The sequence below is a fragment of the Rhineura floridana genome, chromosome 1, assembly GCF_030035675.1.
Source record: "Rhineura floridana isolate rRhiFlo1 chromosome 1, rRhiFlo1.hap2, whole genome shotgun sequence".
Classification (NCBI taxonomy): domain Eukaryota; kingdom Metazoa; phylum Chordata; class Lepidosauria; order Squamata; family Rhineuridae; genus Rhineura; species Rhineura floridana.
In genome coordinates, this window is record NC_084480.1 from 269956232 (window position 1) to 269967240 (window position 11009).

Consider the following 11009-nt stretch of genomic DNA (forward strand, 5'->3'; position numbering starts at 1 on the left):
CAGCAGCCCAAATCCCAATAGCTTTATTACATTTATGTTGCCTGAGGTCAAGTCCAAAGGTTTGGCCATCTTTGCCTATCCTGGTCGTGGCTTAGTGGTAGAGCATCTGCTTTGCATGCAGAAGACCCCAGGTTCAATGCACAGCATCTCCAGGTGAGATGGGGACTGTTCCCTGCCTGAAGCTCTGCAGAGGTGCTGCCAGTCAGGGTTGACAGTACTGAGCTAGATGGACCCATTTATGGTTTGACTTGATATAAGGCAGCTTCCTGTGTTTTCCCCAGAGTAGGGCTTAATGTGAATCAGAATTCCTCTCTAACACTGTTTTTAAATGCTTGGAACTTATAAAATAAAAATTAAAAAACAGCTCTTTTGATCATATGCAGTGCATTTCCCCTCCCTCCAAATGGATAACCACATCCAATCAACAAACAGATATCTGAAGTAAAGAGAAGGACTCTCTAATATGGCTGTATCCAAGGAGCTGAATTCACTCTAACCCAGCCCATATTTTTTACACTGCCTTGTAGAGCATCCATTGTGCTTATCCTTTAGGCCATGTTGACTTTTAAAAATATGGTGAGTTGCCATGACTAATTACTTTGTGCACAGGGCGTGTCTAACTTTCTCTAGGTTGCAGCCATAATATTTACTTAATCCTGCTAGTGTGTGTGTGTGTGTTTAAAAAAAATCTGAGCCTGATCTCTCCAGAGAGTAAATGACTCTTATGTAAACTAAAACCAAATCTTTTATTCTGACCAATTTCTTACTTCTTCTGAGCCACAGTGTCAATCATTCTTCTCTCAGCACTAACTAACCTGGTTATTTGTGTGTTTTCCACACTGCTGCATCACAAAACATTGTGGCCACTTGCTTCAAAAAAGATAACATCTTAAGGGGACTGTCTTTGATCTCTGTGGTCTGTCTAGGGGTCAGAGGCCCATCTTCTCTTTCTTGGCTCCCCACAATTCAAGCAGGCCTTTTCATTTACTATGAAGCCAAATGCTAGAAGGACAAAGACAAGGAAAAGAAAGGCCTAGAGTTACTCATTAAGTAATGTTCCCATCTACTTTGAGATCTCTTTTACATGTTCTTAGCCTCCATATTACTTACTGCTTCATGGTTAATAATGCAGAAATTTGGCTATAAAACTGCTCTGGACCCAGCAATCACATTGCTAATAACTAAACTGCATGAATCCCCTATTAAATCACAGAATGATTGCCTGGAATGGAACCAATTTGGGAAAGTGACAATAGAAATCCAGTTATAGTTATTTAGTAATATAGACACTGAATGCAATCATTGATTGGCTATCATTCTCCCAGGTTCTCGTTCTGCCTCTGCAATATGTGGACAATAATATTGACTTAAAGTCATGGCATGATTCTTACAGGTTTTTACTCTCCAGAAGGTGAGCAAACCTTCAGTTGCTTGTTGCTTGTATTAACCAGAGAATGTGTGAGATTACCCATAAGGAATGTACATATGTATTTCACGTGGGTCCTGACAAGCATTGTATGACTGTATGAGAGAATATGAGAGAAAGGTCTTTATGAAAATTAGCTTACTTCAGAATATCTTCCTGTATAATAAAAGTTAACCTGTTATGCCATCACACTGTCATGACATCAGGCAGTGGACATCAGTGGTTTGGCAGCAAAGACGGCTTACCAGGTGAGCAGGCGGGCTACATGGCAGTGGCAGTGGTTGCAGTCTGGACAGGAGGCCTGTTCTGGTGGTGACTGCAGCATGAGAGAGAGGCCAGGAGGGAGACCAGTGGCAGCGACAGGCTGGATAGGGGTCTGGTGGTGGTGATGGCGGCAGCAGCTTAGTGGCCAAGCAGGATGGTGACCCATGAGGAGCAGGGGGAGATTTGGTGGCCTGTGGGGGGGCAGGGGGAGCTTTGGTGACCCTTGGAGGGAGGAGCTTTGGTGACTGGTGGGGGAGAGGGGAAATTTGGTGATCCATGAAGGAGGGAAGGGGGAGCTTTGGCAACCTGTGGGGTTTGCGGGGAAACTTTGGTGACCCATGGGAGTGGGGGAAGTTTTGGCTACCCACGGGGGGCAGGGGAAGCTTTGGCAACCCGTGGGGGAAGGAGTTTGCTTTGGTGACCCATGTGTGGGAGAAGAAGCCATGATGATATGTGGTTCTAAGATCTCAAAAGGCCCCTTAAATTTTTCCTGAACTGACTCTAAATATAGATCGTTTTTTTAAAAAAGGCAAAGACTACAAGTTAGCTTTATCAAGTTTAATATGAGACAGAATATAACTCATGTTTTTATCATTTCTCAACATTTCTGTGAGATCACAGGCAACAATCCAATCACATAGCAAAGGTTAATAGGCAGGCAGTTTAGGCAGCAGGAATGTACAAAGTTCATTTCAATCTAAGTGAAATTATGCATTAAGCACTAGAGAAGAGACTTCTTGGATGACAATACCACTCTGTTTTCTCTACTATCTATGACATTACTATCTCAAAGGTTTACGGAGATCATTCATGCCAACCTCAGAGCTATTCTGAGCTATCAGTGTTTAAAGTGTAAAAATATACAGTAGAAAAGCTGTTTTTATAAAAACATCAAACAAATGTTTGAGAAGACAAACATCCAAGAGACCTGGAGAGAATCCTGCCCCCCCCCCCGCCCAAAGTGGACAGCATATCTGAAGGATGGACAGGTTTTTACACTGTTATATCCAAATTATGTATATGCGTCATTGCAGGAACAAACATGGATGGAAGCAGAGCACAACTAAGAGAAATATCACACTGCTTCTCTAGTTCAATCAACATTTGTGTTCTTTCTAATTTTATTTCTGTTATCTGATTCTTGCCATATGATTTGCAAATAACATAACAAAGCACTATTAACAACCAACATCAACAATATATATTTATTTATTATATTTATATCCTACCCTTTCTCCCAAAGGAGCCCAAGCCAGCAAAACAACAAGTGATAAAACAATATCTTTAAAACATCTTTTTAAAAATCCAGTATAAATGCAGACTGAGAAAGATCTCTGCTTCTTGTTGGAAGAGGAAGGTCTTCAGTAGGTGCTGAAAAGACAACAAGAGACAGGGCCTGCGTAATATTTGGGTAGGTGGGTGAGTTCAAAGAGTAGGTGCCAAAGGCCCAATTCCTCTATTGTGCAGCATGGACTGTGAAGAAAACTTTGGTCTCTTGCTCCTCCATTTTGGCTAACAGTCAGCATGTAAAACCTGCCTGAAATCCTGAACCACAGGATGGAGTCTTAGCATGTCTGACAGGAAAAGGGGAATCAATTAACACTGCGAAACCCAGTTTCCTTAGAACCTCAGATAGTGTTTGGCAACTCTTTACACTCCCCACCTCCCCTTAACTGTGAAATGTGACTTGTGATCTGATTGGCCCTGACTGACATATGTCACTCAAACCCACAGTGTGACAGGGACCTTTAAAACTAAGCTATGACAATCCATTTTTTTTCATGACATGCAGTCCTTTTTCTCTTGTTGGCCACCCCAGAGTCCATCCCTCACCCTCCATCCTGAAAGCCTGCAACTGACCATCCACACAGCTTTTTACCCAAGGAGACCAAAAGCCTGAAGGTAAGTGTGGCTTAGGATCAGGTACTTAGTTGAACTGAAGAGCCCCTTTTTATTTCAAAGTTTTGCTCTGTCCTACCTTGTTGTGTTGTTAATCAGTGTTATATGAATTGGACAGTAGGGACTGTGTGCTTGGTTGCCAAACTCTCAAGGTACTCAAATCCCCACATATCTAAGCTATTCTGAGTATAAGCTTCTATCACACAGACCTCCTGATAAGATGGTGTATATTTACTGTTTAAGATATCCATAAATACCTAAATTAATTATATAAGATATTGCAAAACTATATTATACCTTATTAACACATAAATAAGAATAAAGAAGTTTAGAATCCAATTAGGCCTCTCTTAATGCACCCCATATGATTACCTTAAGAAAGGCATTAACTCATAAATACATAGGGCTGTATCCAACACTGCAGCTCTGCTGGAGAAACAGAGCTTCCTCTCCCTCTCCTGTCCCCTTCAGCCCTCTGCTTGGAGGATTGGAGGAGCCTCCAGAACAGATCTTGGGGACTGAGTGGGGGAAAGAGAGGAAATAGAAATACCATTGCAGATCTGCAGGCATAGCATTGGATACAACCCATAAAATCGGTTCTCTTGCATGAATAAAATATTATTGAGCACACCACAGTCTCCAAGCGGTGAGTGATTTTCAGGGTTTGGTTTCCATACCCAGGGTTTGGTTTCCTTGAAATGAAGGTCAGTGGAGACTGCGGTGTCTTTAAGATGTATGGTTTTATCTACCCATATATACAACCTGAGCATAAGATGGAGGGGCTCACAGCATTAACACCCAACATATCTTGTTTCCCCATTAGACTTCCAGGGAGGCACCCCAAAACATGGCTTTGGATTCAGACACAGAGAGCCAGCAAGCCTCTCTGTCTGTCTCTTCCAGCTTTCCAGCATCACTTAGGGGGTATTCACACATTACTCTGTACCTAGATAGGAGCCCCCCTGTACCTGGGTTCAGATCCTCTTGAGAAAGAGTCTACACATGGTGATTTGAAAAATCACCATGTGTACCAATACCCTGAAGAAAGAGGTATTTCGTTCACGTGTTGATTCTTCCTGCATGCTGTCCATGTGGAGCTGAGCACAACTACTCTTCAGGATTGTGCCACAAATAGATTCCAAAAAGTCTGCTTTAAATTTGCTCTAAACCCTTGTGGCATGTAATGAATAATAGCTGCAATCACAATTGCAATAATAAAATAACTTAATGGCTAGGTAACATATTGTGGAGAAATAACTATCAATAAATAAGAGAAACTTTGGATAATAGTTATCCCTTGTGTCTTAACAACATAATCCCAAGCAGGTTTACTCAAAAGTAACTTTCACTGTTCAATGGAGCTTACTTGCAGGTAAATATGCATAGAATTGTAACCTTAATTTTATTTAATGCCTTAGTTCCTTTACGTCTCAACTTTCCTGCAAAGAGCTCAGTGTGGCATACGTAGTCCTGTACCTCCTCAATATATCCTCAGAATAGCGCCATGAGGTAGTTTAGGCTGAGAAGGTGACTAGCCCAAAAGTCACCCAGTGAGTTTCATGGCTGAATGATTATTTGAACCCAGGTCTCCCAGGCCCTAACCCAGTAGTCTTATCACTACACCACACTGGCATTTGCACCTGTACACTACAGTACCTCTATAAGTCACAATATAAATTACTCACTATACTTTTCTTCCTTGGTCTTTTAAAACCTAGTGAAATCAGTGGTAATTAGGGTTGCCAGGTTCAGGGCCTTATCCTGTATCTTTAGGAGAAGAGAAAGTCAGCCAAGTGCAGGTGTTCTGGCAACTCTGTAACGGGAAAAACCACAAGGTGGAATTCTCCCTTCCCCCTGCACAACTTGTAAAGATACAGAAGAAACTGAGAAGAAAAAAATGTGGATTTGCTCATGTCTGTGCAGCTCTCACCTTCTGTGTCAAGTGTCATGCATCAAAATTAGGCACACCTGATGGTCAAACATATGATAGTGGCTGCCTCCATTAGAAACTGTTGCCAGAAGTAGCCGCATCACATGTTTTTATGGTAACACAAACCTGCCTAATACTCTAGATCAGGATGATTAGACTTCAGGTTTTAGGTATTGATTTTTTTATCATTATTATTATTACAAAAACCCAAGATCCACCAACCAGAGCAAGCCACAAAATATATGCACTTAGAATTAAATAATTCTTAGCCCAGGGATTTGTTTTTGAGTTCTAGAATAGAACTGAGCTCACAGTATTTCCACACAAAAATCCACTCCTGATTACTAACCCCCAGCTTTCTCCTTTTCAGCAATGTAATGGTGGGGTGGTCAGTTTCTTGTTTTCATTGTGAAACAGGAGTCTGAAATCCTCACTGATCTTCTGCGAGTCACCCTGAGATATACCAATACATTTTGATCTACTTTCTGCCCACCCTTCATTTAAAGTGCTATCTGAAAGCTAAACATTATGACATAGATAATAAAAAGAGATACTGATGATCACTTTTTGATACTGAGCTACAAACATTTCTTCTGAAAAACCATAAAAACCACAGCCCAGAGCTTTCCTGTTTACCAAATACTAGGAAAGGCTTTCCAGGGGACAGAGTATATTACAGTGGGAGCAGCAGGCTGGAAAGCCCAATTGATAAATAATTCCCCCCACGTTTATATTCTGAGTATAGTTCTGTGTATTAAAACACATGATATCCTCAAGAAATAATTGTGTACCATGTTGGAAAAATCATTTCAGTTCTTATTCTTAAGCAGCTTGTTCTGGTTGCAGTCCCCTCCTCCTCAAAATATTTTCATATATAAATTTTCAATATATTTAGGTCTGCACTTACACAGATTTATCTATAAGTCCTATTGATCTCTATAGGACTTAGTAGATGTGTATAAGATTGTTCCATGAAAGCCTGCATCAAAAACCATACATACTTTAAGAATAACAGGCAATGAAAAATGCAATATTTTAATAACTATAATCATGATAGTTACATAAGTTGGTATTTTCTTTTTCAAAGTTGGTATTTTGATTTTAAACACTTAAGAATCTGCAGGAAAAATGAAAAGAGTAAGACTGCATTCCCATTTCTGCCAGAACTTTCTATTGAATGTGTGCCTTGACAGGAAACGGTTTCAAGAAATATAACAGACCCAGCATGCCTTGCCTTGCTGCCAGTAAAAGGGAATTGCTTCAGTGGCACATTTAATAAGTGTCATTGAAGCCATTTTCTTTTCCTGGCAGCAAATGTGTATATAATGGAGACTGTACACTTGTTGAATGTTACATGTGAATAACTGTACGAGTATACAGCCCAGCTACTTGTATACCATAGACTGTACACTCATTGAGTGTAACATGTGAACAGGGCCCTTGTGTACCCAGGTTCATAGACTGTACACCCATTGAATGTTACATGTGAATAACTGGACGAATGTACAGCCCAACTACTTGTGTACCCAGGTACACAGACTGTACACTCGTTGACTGTTATGTGTGAACAGGGCCCTAGACTCACTCTAAAACCCACAGAAAGGCTACTTCCGGGGTGGGTGGGGGTGGGGATCACTTTCCTCAAGGAGCATCCCTGGCCATTTGTTCCCATGGCAACTCTTACAGATGTTAACGGAATAGCTGACAGGCTTGGCCACCCTATTAGCTTGACAAAGAAAGGAACTGGTTTGACAAGTTTAGCAAGTCTCTCTAATACAAACTGTATCTCTCCACAGGAACAGGATTATAGGCTGGGAGAGGACCCATAGATACCATCCATCTCAATCCCCCCAATCCTACAGCAATATATAAAATTGATGAGTAGGTCTTATTTGTTCTTTTCATGTAGTTTAACAGCAAAAGAGAGAGGATCTAATGGAAGTTCATACAGAATATTTCTTTGATAATTATAATCAGCACCCATGGTCCAGTATTGCTTTGCCTCCGTCCACTCCTACAACATATAAATAAAACCTTCTTTTCTGTTTTGCAGTGCCAACATCTTTCCTCCCAATCTTTAGGGACTTCCAGGGTATCTAGTGCCACTGAAAAGCCCTCTTAATACAATTTTCTTTTTAATTAGTGGGAAACAAAAAGATAGATCCATTACAGACAGACACCTCCCCACTTCTTCTGATAAACCTATGCAGCTCGGGACACCTACCCTTTGGAATTTCCTCCTCTTAAATATTAGACAGGCACCATCTCTACTGTTTTTTTGGGGGGGGGGGGTTGGCATCTACTGAAAACCTTCATGTTTCAACCATCCTTTTAAGTAGAGGTCTTTATCCCACTTTCCAGCATCTCTATTGTTTGCATCGGAATTGTTCTTAACTGTTTTTATTGTAGATTGTTTTTAGCTGGAAAAGGCCAGGATATTATTATTGTTGTTGTTGTTATAAGAGTTGGGACTATATGGCCATCGGGTCCAACCCCCTGCTCAGTGCAGGAGTCCAGCTTAAAGAATATCTGACAGGTGGCTGCAAATCCTGATTCCATTTTTTCCTATAGTGAGCACATTCATTTCCTTGTAATGTTAATGATATATGGTATATTCTGGAGAACATCATTAATTTATTCTTTAGTAATAATTTTTCATATTTTGATGTTCTCTATTTAATGCATATCTCCTACCTCTTCTATTTAGATATGTCCTTATCTGAGTATGTTGAAAAGGGAGTGTCCCACACAGCATTTTCTGTAATGCTTGTTCATAGGGGTGGCCTGAACCCAAACTTGAGACCAATAATTCTAATCCCCTTTCTTGCTAGACCTCAACCCTCCCAAGTTCACTAGGCTGAAGTTCAGAGAATAGGTGAGTAAGAGGCAACATGACAGAAGTGTATAAAATTATGAATGGCATGGAGAAAGTGGATAGAGAAATGTTTTTCTCACTCAGAACACTAGAACTCATGGACATCCAATGAAGCTGAATGTTCAAAGATTCAGGACAGACAAAAGAACATACTCTTTCTTGCAGCACAAAGTTAAATTATGGAATTCATTCCCACAAGAGGCAGTGATGACCACCAACTTGGATGCCTTTAAAAGAGAATTAGACAAATTCATGGAGGAAAACGCTATCAGTGGCTACTAGCCACAATGGCTATGCTCTGCCTCCATAGGCGGAAGCAGTAAGCTTCCAATTACCAGTTTCTGTAAACTTCAGGAGGGGTGTGCTCTTGCAAAGTCCTGTTTGCAAGTTTCCCATGGGCAACTGGTTGGCCACTGTGAGAACAGGATGATGGTCTAGATGAGCCAATGGACTATCCAGCAAGCTCTCTTATGTTTTCATCTTCCACAACAGAAGCAACTGAGAAGTTTTCTGTTGCTGTTTTATGTTGTCCCCTTTCAACACCTTTCAACATGTGTTTATTATGTGATTACATCCATTATAGTATTTTATTTTATTTTTGTTTTAGTCCAAAGAATTTTTTAATAACCTGAATTTTTGCAGCCACCTCTCCCATGGGTCTAAATATACTACTTTTTCTCCAAAACCATTGAGCCATCTGCTGTGGAATGTCTGCTTCCCCATATAAATGCATTAATTTTCATTTCTCATTCCTTCAGTGTAGAGTCAGCACATCAATTTTAATTTTTTTAAAAAAAGTTTGGTGAACCACACATATTAAAACCTTGGATCTTTCCCAGTAAAGAAAGCTTTGATTCTAACCATCTTTAAAGTCTGCCTGCAGCTGTTTAAAAACAGACATAATTATTCTCTACATGATTTCCTAGCTGTTTATCCAATATTTCACCATCAAAATATACAAAATAGTTTTGTATTCTTAAAAATATCTTCAAATCTTCAACATAATTTTATTTTGTATATTTCTTCCAGGAACGTAATCATACATTTTCTGGGTCTTAGAAGTGTGTGTGCTCTCTACTGAAGTGTGTGTTCTTTCTACCACATTAAAGTTTCCTTGTATTAAGTGTTTAAAACCCCTTAATTTTTAATTCATCAGAAGATCTTTCTTTGGGCTTATATATATACATATAGACAAAATGATTGAACTCTGGCTCAGGTTAATATATTCCAACAAGTATTAAATATGTGCCCCCGACTTTTGTTGATTGTTGTAGCAAAGACTACGCTCATTGGAAATGTTCTTTTCATTCTGAAAGGAGTTGTCACTTTCGCTCATGCAACAATTTTCAGTGATCCCCTGCAGCCCTCTACACCAAATGTTGCCGGATGACAACTCTCATCATCCCTAGCCATTGGCCATGCTCGCTGGGGCTGATGGAAGTTGTAGCTCAGTAACATCTAGAGGTGCAAAGATTCCCCACACCTGCTGTACACCATATCCCATACTGTTCCAAGTGGTTCCCCAGCTTCCGGAGCAACTTTTTGCAGGCACAGAGGACTGAAGTAGGTAGGAGGTATTGGGAAAACATTGTTGCCTTGCCTTGCACAAGTGAAAGTGCTGTTCATTAGTGCAAAATCACCATGGGATACAACCCATAAAGTCTCCTTGTTCATAGTAATTACCAGCTGCTGCTGCTGTTTAAGATCTAAACAGTTAAAGAAAACTTGCATTTGAGTTCCATTCATTAAAACACATTGGGGTTTAAAGTTCCTTAATAATATCCAAAGACCTCGCTTTTCCAGTTCCAGCTTACTTGGAAGTAATCCACTAACTTGGAAAATATTGAGAAACGCCACATATTTCAGTCACTCGCCCCTACAATATATCATTTAGAAAATGATATTGTTATTTATGTCACCATGTTTATCCTTAGGAGCCAGGATAAAAGAAATAGGATGTGCAAGGACAGATTCTTTTGAGAATTCGGTTCCATATACTGCAGCTTTTTATATCAGATAGTGCATATGTTTTAAGGACTCTTATTGCACAGTTTTGATATTCATCTGCTTATAGGCATAGTTCCACTTCCTAACTCAAGGAGATATTGTGTAAATCTTCTGTCTGAATCTGCTTTCATATTTTTGTGTCAACTTGTACGCTTTGAATATTGGCCAAAGTGGACTGTAAATCAAATAACTGCTTCTTGTGGTCTGACTCAAGGAATGAGCTACGACTAGAGATATTTGTCAGATATATCAACCAAGGAAATAAAGATTTTCTCTAAAGGAGATCCCTTGATTTCATTAAATCTTGTTTGTTTTTAAATCTATTAATGGCCACAAAAACAATTTTGGGAGATACTGATGTTTCATCCTAAATAATCAATACTACATTTTGTATATCTTTTGCTTCAGTGCTGTTTGTAGATAGTGATGGTACAACTTTTTTTTGACATCACTTAAATCGAGTAAGTCCTCCTACCTTTTAGTAATATGCTGCTATTCCATTCCAAACAACAAAAATGCACTTTATTCCTTTATACAGGCAATATGTGTGACATATTTTCATAAACAACTTTTTCCTATGCACCTCAGAGCATCTAGGAAATATGCTT